Source organism: Ovis canadensis, chromosome 10 (assembly GCF_042477335.2).
Source record: "Ovis canadensis isolate MfBH-ARS-UI-01 breed Bighorn chromosome 10, ARS-UI_OviCan_v2, whole genome shotgun sequence".
NCBI classification, from domain to species: Eukaryota; Metazoa; Chordata; class Mammalia; order Artiodactyla; family Bovidae; genus Ovis; species Ovis canadensis.
The window spans coordinates 16,389,469-16,407,949 of record NC_091254.1 but is presented as its reverse complement, the minus strand read 5'-3'; the positions used below and the strand labels follow the sequence as shown (position 1 = coordinate 16,407,949).

The window sequence follows — 18,481 nt, the reverse complement described above, 5'->3', positions numbered from 1 at the left end:
AATAGATGAGGGATATTAACAGGGACAAACTTCCAACTATAAAATAAATAAATCATGAGGATACAATATATAGCATAGGGAATATAGTCAACAATATTGTAATAACTGTATTATAATGGTAACCAGACAGTAACTTGTTACACTCGGTAACAAGTTTCCAAATGTAACATGGTAACTGGACAGTAGTGTGGGGATCATTTTATAAATACATGAAGATATCAAATCACAAAATATCACAATAACGCTAATATAAAATTGTATGTTAAAAAGAAAGAAAATAATAGTAAGATTGGAGACCTAAATGCAACCATATCAATTAAATAAATAAATACTTTGTGGAGAGAAAAGTAGGTTTTATTTTTAAATGTTCCTGCTTAATCCAAACATTCAGATATCACATTCCGAAAATCACCAACAGTACTAAAATTAAACGCAGGAGTGCTAGCTAAATCAGAACTTTTAAAAGAATGATTGACATACTTGACCATCTAATGGAGGTAGAGAAACCATAGAATTAAATAAAAGAAAAAAGATAAGTGACAAGCATAGGAAAAATGTTGTGATGGCATGGAAAAGCTTATATGAAGACGGCAATGTAAAAAAAAATGGACTGAGGATATGACCGATGAATCTAGAGAAGGTCTTTGCCACCCCATGGACTGTAGCCCGCCAGGTTCCTCTGTCCATGGGATTCTCCAGGTAAGAATGCTAGAGTGGGTTGCTATGCCCTCCTCCAGGGAATCTTCCCAACCCAGGGATTGAACCGGGGCCTCCCGCATTGCAGGCAGATTCTTTACAGTTTGAGCTACCCTAAAAATGACCAGTAAACATTTAATCCAATAGTCAAAGACATACAAAGTAAAATACCAATTCAATATTATTGTTGATCCATTGTGGATAAAGAAAAATTGCTAACTCCTCTGATTGGACAGAGTGTGGATAAAGGGGTCTCTCATACACTGGACTATACACAAAAGAAAAACTGGTAAAACAAAAAGGACAATTTATTTTTACTTCTAGCATAAGAGAAAATCAGTTTGGTAACAAGTTTTCAAGTGTAAAATGTGCATACACTTTGAACTAGAAAATCTGTTCCTAAGGCTTTTTTTTAAAGGAATTATGTCACAACTGATCAAAATTCATTTCTGCACTTTTTTACCTTAGAATCATGTAGGTCTTTATTTTTCATTGGCATATAATTGCTTTACAATGCTGTGTTAGTTTCTGTAGAACAACTAAGTGAATCAGCTCTATGTATACATATATCCCCTTCCTCTTTGACTTCCTTCCCACTCCATCCCCATCCCATCCATCTAGGTCATCACAGAGCACCTGCAGGGGGCGCTCCGCAGAAAGAGAGAGGCAGTGGAACTTCCCTCAGCAAAGCCGAGGGGTCCCAAGGGGAGGCGAGGCTGCTGTCGGAAAACCCAGCCCCTCAGCGATCCAAAAACAATCACACGCGACAGCGCTTCCCTCTAAGCAGTTCCACTTCATTGCCGCAAACTCTTGGTTTATACAGGCACGCAAGGGGGTTTTGCGAGGGTTGCACCAATCACGTTAAAGGTCAAATTGTAATATGCCATAGTTGCACCAATCATGTTAAAGGTCAAATCTTAATATACCATAGTTGCACCAATCACGTTAAAGGTCAAGTCGTCATGTGCTTCATTGTAACAGGAGTCTATGGTGATCACATGCTGCACGGAAATCAAGAGAGCCAATCAAAAACTTTAACATAGACCACGCCCCTCTCTCTTCCACCAGGCGCCATCTTAGCTCTAAACCGCAAAGCTAGCCCTTCTTTCTTCAAGGTTTCCCATTTAGGGCCCCACAAGCACTGAGCTGAGCCTCCTGTTCTTTATAGTAGGTTCCCCCCAGCTATCTATTTTATGCCTGGTAGTGCTAATTTCTCAATCTGTCCCACCCTCCCCTTCCACTCCATGTCTACACTATATTAGCAAAAACTTGGCAATCAAAATGTCCATCAAAAGGGAATTAGGTAAATATATTCTGGAGTCACCATATAGTAGAATATTTTATAATCATTAAAAATATTGGTGGATGACAGATGGATGAATTGTATATTGTGTACATATACAATGGAACAGAATAATGCTATTTGCAGCAACAAGGGTCCAATTAGATATTATCATATTAATAAGCAGAAAAAGACAAATACCATATAATATTGCTTATATGTGGAATCTAAAATATGACACAAATGAATCTACGTTTGTTAGCAGGAACAGAATCACAGACTTAGAGAACACACTGGTGATTACCAAGCAGGAAGGATGGAGTGAGAAGGTGGGTCAGCAGATATAAGCTTTTACATATCAAAATGGACAAATACCAAAGTCATAATGCTTAACACAGCAAACTATATTCAATATCCTATGATAAACCATAATGGAAAAGAGTATTTTTTAAAATATATATTTTATATATATATATATATAATTCAATCAATTTGCGGAATAGTAGTAATTAAAACGACACTGTAAATCAACGGTACTTTAATAAAAACTGTTGATGGAGGTTTATATGAACAGAAATAAATTGTGGTGATATTAACCCAGGTTCTCTCTCCACCTATCACTAAATCGAACCATTTATTGGCTCAGGAAAAGAACAAAGTAAACAATAAATGTGTATGTGAATGAAATTTTAAAGTTAAAAAGCTTAGGCTTAAAGAGCTGGACTTTGTGAGAGAAACATGTTTAGTTTGAAGTTTGGTTGTTCATATTAGAAGTCAAAGTCTTAAAGTGTTAAAACAAGTGATAGATTTGGAAGAATAACTGTCTAGTGAGTTTTCCTCCTTTCTGGGTGAAGAAGCAGCTTTATTTTTCACAGAGAGTAGAGTAACAAACTTGGCTGCTATCAGTGTTCTCTGAAAAGGAATATAATTCTCTGCATTCGTGTTGACCAAGCTTTGACAGTGGGGTGAGTGGGGAGAATAGGAATCCAATTTCAGTTAAGGCGTACCTGTGAAGAGGGTGCCTATGCTTTCCTTCTCTAGGTAGAGCCTTTAAAGAAGCTCTATGTTCGGTACGTGTATTAGTTTCAAATTACTGCTATAACAAATTACCACAAGTATTCTAGAGGTCAGAAGTACAAGATCAGTCTCAGTGTGTTAAAATCAAGGTTGTTGTGGAATCTACACTCCTTCTGAACGATTTAGGGAGAATGTATTCCTTGCCTCTTCTAGCTTCTAGAGACTTCCTTCACTCATAACCCTTTTCTCATTTCTAATGCCAGCAGTGTAGCATCTTCCAGCATCTCCCTCTCTCTGTTTATCTCCTTTGCAGCTTCTGATCTTCATACTTCCCTTTTCAATAAGGGTCTTACGATTATGTTGGGCCTACCAGGATAATCTGGTATAATCTATAGCAAGATCTTTAACTTAATCACATCTGCTATGTAAAGTATCCTGTTCTGCCTATGAGAATGTGAACATCTCTGAGGGCCACTGTCGCATGGTGCCCTAGCAGCGGAATGGCAATGCCTGTGTTAGGCATGTCAGCTTGTAGTCCCAAGGGTGATCTCAGTCTGGCACTGGGAAGGCGACTGAGGGGGTGCAGATGATGTTACACAGTGGATGCTTGTGTCCCTCAAAATTCATCTGACCCTGAGAAGTGACAGTGTTAGGAGGTGTGGCTTTGGGGAGGTGGTTTGGTAATGAGGGTGGAGCCCTCATAAATGGTGTTAGTACCGTTATGAAGGAGGCTCCAGAAAGCTCCCTGGCCCCTTCTGCCATGTGAGGGTGAGGCACGGTGAGAAGATAGCAGTCTACAAACTAAGAAGTAGGCTCTTAACAGACACGGAATCTGCTGACACCTTGATTTTGGGCTTCCCAGCCTCCAGAACCATGAAAAAGAAATGTCTATTGTGTAAGCCACACAGTCTATGGTATATTTAGTTTTAACAGACTAAGGCAGATGGGTTGGTGGGCAGATTTGAAGAGACCTTGTGTTTGGAATAAAGTGGATGCAAAATACACAATCTGACAGCCAGCTGTCAGGGAATGATTCCAACCCTCTCACCAGACAAAGCAAGAATGAAACCTGCTGCCCAGAGGGCAGATAAAAGGCAGCATAAGACAGAGGAGCATCATTAAGGCTCTAACCTTGTTCTTTCTGCTGCCCAGATGATTCATAGCTCTTGACCATTAACTGAAAAATCACCATGGGTGAAGTGATTGAGAAAGAGAGAAAAAAGTCCCGAAGTGCTGTGACTATGTCAAACCATAAGAAACCAAGAAAACAGTGAACGTGTGCCGGCTCCTCATGTCAGTAGTTTCTCTTGCTGTGGCTGCCGGGCTCTAGAGCACAGGCTCTGTAGCTGTGGCACATGGGCTTACTTGCTCCATGGCACGTGGGATCTTCCTGGACCAGTGATCGAACCCATATCTCCTGCATTGTCAGATGGATTCTTTACCACTGAGTCACCAGGGAAACCCTGTTATATTGTATTTACACTTGTTTATGCACAGAAAAATGTCTTAAAGATGATGCTTCTAATTAAACATGGGTATTTCTAGGTGATTGGATGATGTGATTTTTTTGTACTTTTTTCTTTACATCTCTCCAATCTGTGCAGTTATTTATACAATGAGCGTGTTTTGTTTAAATAATCAGTAAAAATAATAAAGCTATTTCCCCTTTAGCAAAAGTTATGATAAAAGATGCATGCTTGCTAAGTTGCCTCAGCTGTGTCTGTCACTTTGTGATCCTAAGGACTGTAGCCTGCGAGGCTCCTCTGTCCGTGGAATTTTACAGGCAAGAATATTGGAGTGGGTTGCCATGTCGTCCTCATTTATTTTAGATAGTAAGTTGTGGAAAGAACACCGAACTTTCTGCTGGCAAAATGAGATCAAGTGTCACTTTTTTACTGTACTGATCATGTGACTTTGGACAAGCCACCTACAGTTTCTGGGCCCCATCTGAAAACTGAGGGCAATGACGCTAGCTATTCTGCCTCACAGTGGTACCATGTAGAATGCCTTGGGCTTGACATTTAACGTGTTATCTAACCCTCAAAACAACTCTTGGGGTGGCTATTATTATCACCCTCATTATACAAAACCAAATACAGAGAATACATACTACAGTTCTTTGAAAAATAGATACCTACGCTCTTCTTGCAATATCTTCAAGAAGAAACTCTTGCAGTGTTCTCTGTATTTGTGGATGTCACATACAAGCTCTTTAAACAGTTTACATATAAATTGATTCCCAGCGTGATGATCAACTTCCTTTAAGATATTCAGCAATTTGAAGAGAGATCTGAGAGTTCCCCTTGTGAAGACAGCCTCTTTATTTATTTATTTTTTTAATTTTTAAATTAAAATTTTTTTTTTTTACTTTACAATATTGTATTGGTTTTGCCATACATCAACATGAATACACCACGGGTATACACGTGTTCCCAATCCTGAACCCCCCTCCTACCTCCCTCCCCATACCATCCCTCTGGGTCATCTCAGCGCACCAGCCCCAAGCATCCTGTATCCTGCATCAAACCTAGACTGGCGATTCGTTTCTTATATGATATTATACATGTTTCAATGCCATTCTCCCAAATCATCCCACCCTCTCCCTTTCCCACAGAGTCCAAAAGACTGTTCTATACATCTGTGTCTCTTTTGCTATCTCGCATACAGGGTTATCATTACCATCTTTCTAAATTCCATATATATGCGTTAGTATACTGTATTGGTGTTTTTCTTTCTGGCTTACTTCACTCTGTATAATCGGCTCTAGTTTCATCCACCTCATTAGAACTGATTCAAATGTATTCTTTTTAATGGCTGAGTAATACTCCATTGTGTATATGTACCACAGCTTTCTTATCTGCTGATGGACATCTGCTGATGGACATCTAGGTTGCTTCCTTGTCCTGGCTATTATAAACAGTGCTGCGATGAACATCGGGGTACATGTGTCTCTTTCAATTCTGGTTTCCTCGGTGTGTATGCCCAGCAGTGGGATTGCTGGGTCATAAGGCAGTTCTATTTGCAATTTTTAAAGGAATCTCCACACTGTTCTCCATAGTGGCTGTACTAGTTTGCATTCCCACCAACAGTGTAGGAGGGTTCCCTTTTCTCCACACCCTCTCCAGCATTTATTGCTTGTAGACTTTTGGATCGCAGCCATTCTGACTGGCATGAAATGGTACCTCATTGTGGTTTTGATTTGCATTTCTCTGATTATGAGTGATGTTGAGCATCTTTTCTTGTGTTTGTTAGCCATCTGTATGTCTTCTTTGAAGAAATGTCTATTTAGTTCTTTGGCCCACTTTTTGATTGGGTCGTTTATTTTCCTGGAATTGAGCCGCAGGAGTTGCTTGTATATTTTTGAGATTAGTTGTTTGTCAGTTGCTTCATTTGCTATTATTTTCTCCCATTCCGAAGGCTGTCCTTTCACCTTGCTTATAGTTTCCTATGTTGTGCAGAAGGTTTTAATTTTAATTAGGTCCCATTTGTTTATTTTTGCTTTTATTTCCAGTATTCTGGGAGGTGGGTCATAGAGAATCCTGCTGTGATTTATGTCGGAGAGTGTTTTGCCCATGTTCTCCTCTAGGAGTTTTATAGTTTCTGGTCTTATGTTTAGATCTTTAATCCATTTTGAGTTTATTTTTGTGAATGGTGCTAGAAAGTGATCTAGTTTCATTCTTTTACAAGTGGTGGACCAGTTTTCCCAGCACCACTTGTTAAAGAGATTGTCTTTACTCCATTGTATATTCTTGCTCCCTTTGTCGAAGATAAGGTGTCCATATGTGTGTGGATTTATCTCTGGGCTCTCTATTTTGTTCCATTGATCTATATTTCTGTCTTTGTGCCAGTACCATACTGTCTTGATGACTGTGGCTTTGTAGTAGAGCCTGAAGACAGCCTCTTTAAAACTAGGTTTTTCAGTGATATTCCTTCTGTCACTGCCAGCACACTTGATTTAAACTTTGCTCCTGAGAAATAGGTTGTTGAATGAAAGTATCAGTTATATACCTGTGTTTACTAAATTTGAGGTGGTTCCTAAAGCAGTTCTCTGTGTGTATTTGTGTCACATAAACATATAGGTTTTATATATGTATACATACATATATTCAAGTTAAGTGCTCAGCTACCATAAATTACCTAGTACTCTAGTTAATATGAGATATATTATGGCATGGATATAAATGAGGAAACTAGAATCAGGAATATGGACCAAGTATATTACCATACGAAATTAAAGTGACGAGACTAATTCTGTATAACCTAATCAGAAAAATGAGTACAAACACACTCTTTTTTTACCTAAAACCTTTGAGGCTACAAAGACTTTAGAATTCAGAGATTTTTGAATTTCAGAAAGATAATCTAATTCATATCACTTATGTAATGTGCTGATGTATAATAAAATGTTCCCAACAAGTCTTTGCCTTGTAATCAAGCACATTGTTATTTCTGCAGAGAAATGAATGAATATTCGTGCTAACTAGGGTAAATAGTCTTTAAACAGTTGTATATCAGTTCACACTTTGCTGACAAGTGAGTTTGCCACAAACTTAGGAAGAACTTTTCAGTTCAATTAAATGCGGTGCTTCTGTTTCCAACCTGTTTTCAGGTTTTCACTTGCTCATTTTCCTGCTCTTGCGATGTGCTGAGAGGGGTTCACAGTTGTAGAAAGAGACAATGTGAAGGCGCCACGTTGACTCCTATCTGAAGCATGATCACTAATGGCAGTACGAAAGTTGTCTACAGGAAGGAGGTGCTTGCTTCACAGCATCAATGTGTTTGTTCTCCCCAGATGAATAAACCATATCCGTGTCACTGCATGGAAAGAGCTGGTAAACAGTTTCCCATGTTAAAGCTTTTAGAAGACTTTCACTTGTGTGAACATCTAACTCTTGACCTCTGCTCTATGGGCTCTTGCTAATGGTAATGCTTGTTAGCTATTTCAAGTTCTGATGACCTAGTTACAGTTACTGGCAATGTTGATACACTCAGTCAGGACTGTAGATACTTTCATAATTTGATGATTATGCAAGTAAGGTGTGTAAAGGGTGTATTTTTCCTGGGCTTGGTAGAACATTTCCATTAGCAATAGATTAAACATAAAGACTGACATGAGGTTGGAAAAAAAGTTTTCCAGTGATGATGTTGTTCAGTTGCTAAGTCGTGTCCAACCCTGGGACCCCATGGACTGCAGCACACAAGCCCCCTCTGTTCTCTACTATCTCCAGTAGAGAACTAGTACTATCTCCTAGAGCTTGTTGAAATTTATGTCCATTGAGTTGGTGACGCTATATAACCATCCTATCCTCTGCTATTCCCTTCTTTTGCCCTCATTCTTTCCCAGCATCAAGGTCTTTCCCAATGAGTCAGCTCTTCATATCAGGTGGCCAAAATATTGGAGCTTCCACTTCAGCATCAGTCCTTCCAATGAATATTCAAGTTTGATTTCCTTTAAGATTGACTTATTTGATCTTCTTTCAGTCCAAGGGACTCTCATGAGTCTTCTCTAGCACCAGCTGTGACTCACACTTTTGTCTACTTCAAAAGAAACCATGTGTCTAAGTGTTGATGTCAGTGCTTAGGATCTAATAATGGATAGGATATCCATGAAGGATATAATGAGGAGAAAGTTTACAGAAAAAGTCCTCTCTCTACCTAACTCTCCTCCGCAAATCTTCCAACTACTCTGTCAAACTAGATCCAACTGTGATTGAAGAGAATAGGCATCTGCTTTTTTTTTTTTTTTGTCTCAGAGAAGGAGCCTCCCAATGGCAGGTTAATGTAGAAAAGTCAATCTGAGCAATTCATGGTGGACTCAGTCAGTCCAGTGTTTCCTTACTTACCCATGGTTTAACATAGTTACAGAACTTCAAGGCCTTTCTGTCTCTTTTCTCCTTCCCTTCACTCAGGGTGATTTTTCAGGTAAAGGGGAAGGGTTTTGAATCATCTGGGCAGCAGAGAGGACAAGATTTGGTCCTTGATGATGCTCCTTGATCCTATGCTGCCTTTTATTTGTTCAGTGGCCTCTATTCTTGTTACATCTGCTAAGATGGCTAGAGCAAAGATTTGGTAGAATCACTCAACAATCTTGAAAGAGCTATCATCTTACTAGGAATGGGGAAACAGACCCAGAAAGGTTAGGTACATTTTGCAAGGATCATGTAGGTATACACTGTCTATTAAGCTTCTAGAGATACCTATGCTTTATTAAATTACACATAAAAATATGTAGGGATACTTCTTAAAGTCCCCTTCATGGACCACAGCCTTGTGTGGCAACAAGACTTGTATAACTCAGTGAAGCTATGAGCCATGTCATGCAGGGCCACAACACAGACTGGGTCATAGTGAACAGTTCTGATGAAACTGGTCCATTGGAAGAGGAAGTGGCCGACCACTCTTGTATTCTTGCTGAGAGAACCCCATGAACAGTGTGAGAATGCAAAAAGAAATGACACTGGAAGATGAGCCCCCTAGGTTGGAAGGTATCCAGTGTGCTACTGGGGAAGAGCAGAGGGCAATTATGAACAGCTCCAGAAAGAATGAAGTGGCTGGGCCAAAGCAAAACCAATGCTCAGTTGTCTATGTGTCTGGTGGTGAAAGTAAAGTCTGATGCTGTAAAGAACAATATTGCATAGGAATCTGGAATGTTGGGTCCAAGAATCAAGGTGAATTGGACATGGTCAAGTGGGAGATGGCAAGAGTGAACATCGACATCTTAGGAATCAATGAACTAAAATGGATGGGAACGGGTGAATTTAATTCAGATGACCCTTATATATACTACTGTGGGCAAGAATCCCTAAGAAGAAATGGAGTCAACAAAAGAGAATGATGTCAGTTTGTTTCCAAGCCAATCAACATCACAATAATATAAGTCTATGTCCAACCACTAAAGACAAAGAAGCTGAAACCGAATGATTCTATGAAGATCTGTAAGACCTTTTAGAACTAACATAAAAAAAGTCCTTTTCATCATTGGAACACAAAATTAGGAAGTCAAAAGATCCCTGGAGTTACAGGAAGTTTGGCCTTGGACTACAAAATGAAGCAGGACAAAGGCTAACAGAATTTTACCAAAAGAACATACTGGTCATAGTAAGTGTGCTTTTCCAACAACACATAAGAATACTCTATACATGGCCATCACCAAATAGTCAATACTGAAATCAGATTGATTATATTCTTTGCAGCTGAAGATGGAGAAGGTCTATACAGTCAGCAAAAGCTGGAGCTGATTGTGGCTGAGGTCATGAGCTCCTTATTGAAAATTCAGGCTCAATTGAAAAAAGTGGGGAAAACCACAAGGCCATTTAGCTATGACCTAAATCAAATCAATTATGATTATGCAGTGGAGGTGATGAATAGATTCAAGGGATTAGATCTGGTAGACAGACTGTCTGAAGAACTATGGATGGAGATTTGTAACATGGTTCAGGAGGAAGTGAACAAAATCATACCAAAGAAAAATAAAGGCGAAAAGGCAAAGAGGTTGTCTGAGAAAGCTTTACAAACAGTTGAGAAAAAAAAAGTGAAACAGAAGGGAGAAAAGGAAAGATATACCCAACTGAACGCAGAGTTCCAGAGAGTAACAGTAGAGATAAGAAGACCTTCTTCTATGAATAATGCACAGAATAGAGCAAAACAACAGAATGGGAAAGACTAGAAATCTCAAGAAAATTGGAGACATCAAGGGAACATTTCATGCAAGTATGGGCTCAATAAAGGACAGAAATGGTAAAGACCTAACAGAAGCAGAAGAGATTAAGAAGTGGCAAGAACACACAGAAGGACTATATATAAAAGGTCTTAAAGATGCAGATAACCATGATGGTGTGGTCTCTCACCTACAGCCAGACATCCTGGGGTATGAAGTCAAGTAGGCCTAAGTAAGCATTACTATGAACAAAGCGAGTGGAGGTGATAGAATTCCAGCTGAGTTATTTAAAATCCTAAAAGATAATGCTGTTCAAGTGCTGCATTCAACATGCCAACAAATTTGGAAAACTTAGCAGTGGCACAGGACTGGAAAAGGTCAATTTTCGTTCCAATCCCAAGAAAAGTCAACAAAAAAGAATGATCAAATTAAGTAAAATTGCATTACACATGCTAGCAATGTCATGTTTAAAATCCTTCAAGCGAGGCTTCAGGAGGACATGAACTGAGAACTTCCAGATGTACAAGGTGGGTTTAGAAAAGTCAGAGGAACCAGAGATCAAATTGCCAACATGTGCTGAATCATGGAGAAAGCAAGGGAGTTCCAGAAAAACAGCTACTTCAGCTTCATTGACTATACTAAAGCCTTTCACTGTGTGGATCACAATAAACTGGAAAATTCTTCAAGAGATGGGAATACCAGACCACCTTACTTGCCTCCTGAGAAACCTGTATGTGGGTCAAGAACCAACAGTTAGAACTGGACATGGAACAGCAGACTTGTTCCAAATTGGGAAAGGAGTACATCAAGGCTATACATTATCACCCTGCTTATTTAACTTATATGCAGAATACATCACGTGAAATGCTGAGCTGGATGAAGCACAAGCTGGAATCAAGATTGCCAGAAGAAATATCAAAAACCTCAGATATGCAGATGATGACACTCTAACAGGAGAAAGTGAAAGAGAACCGAAGAACCTCTTGATGCGGGTGAAAGAAGAGAGTGCAAAAGCTGGCTTGAAACTCAGCATTCAAAAAACTAAGATTGTGGCATCCAGTCCTATCACTTCATGGCAAATAGGTGGGGGAAAAGAGGAAACAGTGACAGATTTTATTTTCTTGGGCTCCAAAATCACTGTGGACAGTGTCTGCAGCCTTGAAATTGAGAGACACTTGCTCCTTGGAAGAAAAGCTATGACAAACCAAGACAATGTATTAAAAAGAGACATCAGTTTTGCCAACAATGTTTCATACACTCAAAGCTGCGGGTTTTTCCATTAGTCATGAACAGATGTGAGAATAGGACTATGATGAAAGCTGAGCTTGGAAGAACTGATACTTTTGAATTGTGGTTCTGCAAAAACTCTTAAGAGTCCCTTGGCCTGCAAGGAGATCAAACGAGTTAATCCTAAAAGAAATAAACCCTGAATACTCATTGTATACTGATACATTGTATACTCATTGTATACTGATACTGAAGCTCAAATACTTTGGCCACCTGATGGGCTTCCCTGGTGGCTCAGAGGTTAAAACCTCTGCCTGCAATGTGGGAGACCTGGGTTCAATCCCTGGGTCAGGAAGATCCCCTGGAGAAGGAAATGGCAACCCACTCCAGTATTCTTGCCTGGAGAATCCCATGGACATAGGAGCCTGGTGGGCTACAGTCCATGGGGTAGCAAAGAGTAGGACACACGACTGAGTGACTTCACTTTCACTTTCTTTCACCTGATGCAAAGAGCTAACCTATTAGAAAAGACTGTGTTGCTGAGAAACATTAAAGGCAAAAGGAGAAGGGAGTGGCAGAGGATGAGATGGTTAGATAGCATCACTGACTCATTGATATGAATCTGAGAAAACTCTGCGAGATAGCGAAAGACAGTGGAGCCTGGCATGATGCAACCTGTATGCTGGCAAAGAGTCTGACATGACTTAAGACACAGCAACTTCTTAAAGGAATAAAACGTACAAAATAGGATCAATTTATGATTAGGAGAAATAGACCAAAGAAGAATGAAAAACACAAGAATGATTAAAACACCTTCCATATAGTCAACATGTATATTATTCCTGTAAGTTTGGCATGAAAAAACATTGTGTAACTGTGTGTGTACTCATCTAAAGTGATAAGAGACTAGGAGATAAAAATCTCCTAAACATAAACAGCAGTTTTGTTTCCAGTGATAGTACAAAGAGCCAGGGAAAATCTATACTAGGTAGTTTAAATTACTTTATTGAGGCTGACTTTGAGTGATTTGGCTCTTATTCTGTGCTAGCAAAAACACCTCTGTGGAATATTAAATTGTGAGAAGTTTAGGAAAGTAAATAAAATTTTATTTAATAAATTATGGAATGAAAAAAAGCTATGTGTTTTATTTCCTTTTCTGTTCATTTAAACTCATATACCGACAGTCCACTCACCTTCACTCACCTTCACATACATAACCCACACAAAATATATATGGAATAAATCTTTTCCAAATCTAATCACAAATAACACATTTTCTAATGAGGGTTGTCCAGGCATTGTTATAGGCTTGTAGGGAATAACATTTTAGTTTAAAATCCTCTCAGCAGACCATATGCCAACTGGTCTTATTAATCAAATGTTTGTCCCTATAGAAGACTCAAGTCCTCTTCATTAGCTTTTCATTAAAATGGTGAACTGAATGAATTTTTCAAGATACATACTGGTTAAATGGCTTATTTTCCATTTTGATGTTTCCCTTGGGCTTCCCTGGTGGCTCAGAGGGTAAAGCATCTGCCTGTGATGTGGAAGACCCAGGTTCGATCCCTGGGTCGGGAAGATCCCCTGGAGAAGGAAATGGCAACCCACTCCAGTATTCTTGCCTGGAGGATCCCATGGACAGAGGAGACTGGTGGGCACATCCATGGGGTTGCAAAGAGTCAGACATGACTGAGCGACTACACTAATACTTAACACTTGTGTGAAAAAAGTTGGGGGAAGTTGAATTAGATGTGTTGAGCTGAGCATGTAGGCATGGCATTCAGCAAGTTGAACTCCCTAAATGGAACCATCAGCAGGGACTCATAGGGGAGATATTACCTTATGGATTAGGTATGTCTGATATACATGTGTGTGTGTGTGTGTGTGCGCGTGTGTGTGTGTGTGTGTGTATGCCTGAACTGACAGTGAAAACAAACAAATATTCAAGAAAATAATTTTTTTTTTAAATCGACCTGGTCATCAAGGAAATTCAATTTATTTTTAGTTAGATTTGTAACCTCCTGCCGACCCCATTAAATGTAGAAAAGTTTATTTGCCAACAGGATAAAATTAAGAGAAAATTGTAAGTAGAAGTGTTTCTAAAACCTGACTTATCCTCCCTATGCTTAAAATATGATATTTCTGGATGATGAAAAATTAGTAGATTAAACTATAATGTTTTGAGGGTAACTACTCTAAAAGGCTCCACATGGTGTGGCTTAGTTTCATTGAGTTAGACAAGCTGTGGTCCGTGTGATCAGATTGGCTAGTTATCTGTGATTGTGGTTTCAGTCTGTCTGCCCTCTGATGTCCTCTCTCAGTGCCTACTGTCTTACTGGGGTTTCTCTTAGTTTGGATGTGGGGTATCTCTTCACGGCTGCTCCAGCAAAGTGCAGCTGCTGCTCCTTACCTTGGAGGTGGGGTAGCTCCTCTAGGCCACCATCCCTGACCTCGGGCATGGGGTAGCTCCTCTCAGCCACGCTTGTGCCCATAGGACTGGAAAAGGTCAGTTTTCATTCCAATCCCAAAGAAAGGCAATGCAAAAGAATGCTCAAACTATCGCACAATTGCACTCATCTCACATGCTAGTAAAGTGATGCTTAAAATTCTCCAAACCAGGCTTCAGCAATATGTGAACTGTGAACTCCCTGATGTTCAAGCTGGTTTTAGAAAAGGCAGAGGAACCAGAGATCAAATTGCCAACATCCACTGGATCATCAAAAAAGCAAAAGAGTTCCAGAAAAAAATCTATTTCTGCTTTATTGACTATGACAAGGCCTTTGACTGTGTGGATCACAATAAACTGTGGAAAATTCTGAAAGAGATGGGAATACCAGACCACCTGACCTGCCTCTTGAGAAACCTCTATGCAGGTCAGGAAGCAACAGTTAGAACTGGACATAGAAAAACAGACTGGTTCCAAATAGGAAAAGGAGTATGCAAGGTGTATATTGTCACCCTGCTTAACAGAGTACATCATGAGAAATGCTGGGCTGGAGGAAACACAAGCTGGAATCAAGATTGCTCGGAGAAATATCAATAACCTCAGATATGCAGATGACACCACCCTTATGGCAGAAAGTGAAGAGCTAAAGAGCCTCTTGATGAAAGTGAAAGATGAGAGTGAAAAAGGCGACTTAAAGCTCAACATTCAGAAAACTAAGACCATGGCATCTGGTCCCATCACTTGATGGGAAATAGATGAGGAAACAGTGGAAACAGTGACTGACTTCATTTTTCTGGGCTCCAAAATCACTGCAGATGGTGATTGCAGCCATGAAATTAAAAGACGCTTACTCCTTGGAAGAAAAGTTATGACCAGCCTAGGCAGCATATTAAAAAGCAGAGACATTACTTTGCCAACAAAGGTCCATCTAGTCAAGGCTATGGTTTTTCCAGTTGTCATGTATGGATGTGAGAGTCGGACTATAAAGAAAGGTGAGCGCCAAAGAATTGATGCTTTTGAACTGTGGTGTTGGAGAAGACTCTTGAGAGTCCCTTGGACTGCAAGGAGATCCAACCAGTCCATTCTGAAGGAGATCAGTCCTGGATGTTCATTGGAAGGACTGATGTTGAAGCTGAAACTCTAATACTTTGGCCACATGATGTGAAGAGCTGATTTATTTGAAAAGACCCTGATACTGGGAAAGATTGAGGGCAGGAGGAGAAGGGGATGACAGAGGATGAGATGGTTGGATGGCATCACTGACTCAATGGACATGGGTTTGGGTGGACTCCAGGAGTTGGTGATGGACAGGGAGGCCTGGCGTGCTGCAGTTCATGGGGTTGCAAAGAGTCGGACATGACTGAGCAACTGAACTGAACTGAACTGAACTCTAAAAGGCTCATTAAACTTGATAAGAAAACATTGAGACCCCAATATAAAAATTAGCAAAGGATATGAACAAACAATACATACCAAGAGAGATAATTAATAAGGAAACATATGGGAAGATGTTTAACCTTCAGTTCAGTTCAGTTCAGTTCAGTTCAATCGCTCAGTCGTGTCCGACTCTTTGCAACCTCATGAATCACAGCACGCCAGGCCTTCTTGTCCATCACCAACTCCCGGAGTTCACTCAGATTCACGTCCATCGAGTCAGTGATGCCATCTAGCCATCTCATCCTCTGTCGTCTCCTTCTTCTCCTGCTCCCAATCCCTCCCTTGCTAGTTATTAAAGAAATACAAGCTAAAATAGCACTGTGTTAATACCATACCATTTAAATGTGTAAAGGAAATTATATCCTGATGATTTCTACCACACATTTAAAGGAGAATTGACATCAGTCCTTTGCAAACTCTTCTAAAAAATAGAAGAGGGAACACTTTCTTCTTTTGTTGTCACTGGAAATCAACTTTATTGAGATTTTGCCAGTTGTACAATCTATTCTGATACTAAGCCCCTTCTTCCGTTGCAATTCAGTCCTTCTTAAGTGGTCCCATGAACCCTTTCTTCTCTTCCACTATCTGGAAGCAGCCATGGCCAAATTTGGAGGTGACGTGAATAAACTTGAAGTTAACTTTCTCTAGGGTCTGCTGTTTGGTCCGCATCCACAAAGACTTGCACAGGGTGAGTACTCTCTTCTTGGTTCCTACCGAACAGTCTTTGAGCATAAAAAAGTCGTTGGTCACTTCACCACAGTGGACAAAGCCACCCAAAGGGCTGATGCTTTTGGGTGTAATCAGTAGAGGCATTGTTCTTGATCATTTTGCCATTCTTGATGAGGTAGTCCTAGCCAATCTTGTAGATCTTCTTATTGATCTTGTGCAGTGATGGCAGCCTCTCTGCCTAGCCCAAGCCACAGAAAGACCACCCAGGGAAGATGACACACCCCAATACAGGCAACTTAGTGAAACTCCTGGTAGGTTTTCCAGGGTAGCTTCTTGGTGTGCCAATGCCTGGTGATCCCTTTGTAGTATTTGCCCTTAGTTGTCCCAATGACAATAATTGTCTCATCCTACTCAAATATTTGGTTCACAGGGACCTGCTGCTCTAGAGTCTTATGGGTCCAGTCCAATTTTTTTGGCCACAGTGCCTCTGTTCACCTGGCTCTCCATTAGGGGGGCCTTATTCTGGCATAGAGGAAGCAGGCACATCTGGGCGTGGGCTGAAGTTCCTCTCCAGCTGCTTCTTGCTTTCTATATCCTGTCACTTCTTACAGTATTCGGTGAAGGCGTTTGTCTTATATTTAATGCCAGTTCTAAAAGAAAAACCTTTTGCACTCATTGCTGATATGCTCGGCAAAGACAGACTTAAAGGTCTGGAGGCCTCATAGCGTTTCCGTGCAGCCCACATTGCCCACAGTCATAAAGGGCATAGTCTCCACTATGCTCACAACCTCCACAACTTCTTTCTTATGCACTTTGGACCATGGTCTATCAAGCTTTCTCACAACACGGGTCATGCCAGCCTGGTAGCCAAGGAAGGCTGAGAGGTACATGGGCTTGGAAGAGTCATCCTTGGGGAAGCCCACTACCTTCCCCTGGTGCTGGGTGCTGTACTTCTGAGGCAGGAAGCCCAGGAACCAATGCCTGGGAGTGGAGAACTTCCTGTGAGACATCCTGCCATCAGATGCTGCCGGTAGAAGTCCAAGAATCCTTTCTGACTCATTCTATGAAGTCAGTATGACCCTGATACCAAAGCCAAAGACATCACAAGAAAACTACAGGCCAATATCACTTATAGATGCAAAAATCTTCAACAAAATACTAGCAAACTAAATCCTGCAACATATAAAAATATAACACATCATAACCAAGTAGGATTTATCTCCTCAAAGCATGGTATAATTCAATACACAAAAATCATTCAATATAATATACCACACTAATGCAGTGAAGAGAAAAAAACAACATGATCATCTCAACAGATGCAGAAAAAGCATTTGGCAAAATCTAATATCCTTTCATGGAAAAAAAAAAAACCCTCAATAAACTGAAAGTTGAAGGGAAAGCCCTCTACCTAATACAGGCCATGTCTAAAAATCCACAACTAACATCATTCTTAAAGAGGGAAAACTAGATCCTCCAAGGTTAAGAATAATACAATAATATCTGCTCTCACCACATCTATTCAATGTTATACTAGAGGTACTAGTTAGAGCAATTATGCATGAAAATGAAATAAAAGACATCCAGATTGGAAAGACTCTCTATTGCATTCTATTTATCTGTGTACCTGTTTTAATGCCTATATGGCATGACTATATCTTTTAAATTATTTGTATGTACAGACAAGGATGGACAAAGAACATGGACACAGGAAACCAAGTGATTAGTTAGCATACTATAATCATTGGGATCACACTCCTTCATTTCTCTTATTAATTATGAAGATTATGATTCAAACACAATATTCTTTGGTATTGTGATGCTTTTATATTTAAAATATTTTTAAAATACTTGAAGGAACATTTCTGAGTGTTCTTTTGGATTTGCCTGGCATATCCAGAAAGATGTATGCGTAGTCTCAATATCTAGAAGATAATTCTGACCAGGAGAAAACACTAGGTGATCATAACAACACTGGAAGATGCAGCCCTGTGCAGGGACATGGGAGCCCACATCCTCTGCAGAACAGCCTGGCTAACATTGTCTCCTG

At 40.0% G+C, this 18,481-nt stretch overlaps 1 pseudogene; it reads right to left on the bottom strand.

The window, feature by feature from the left end:
* Nucleotides 1-16,275: 16,275 nt before the first annotated feature.
* On the bottom strand, nucleotides 16,276-17,441 carry LOC138446748 (large ribosomal subunit protein uL3-like; annotated as a pseudogene).
* Between the last annotated feature and the right edge of the window lie 1,040 nt (nucleotides 17,442-18,481).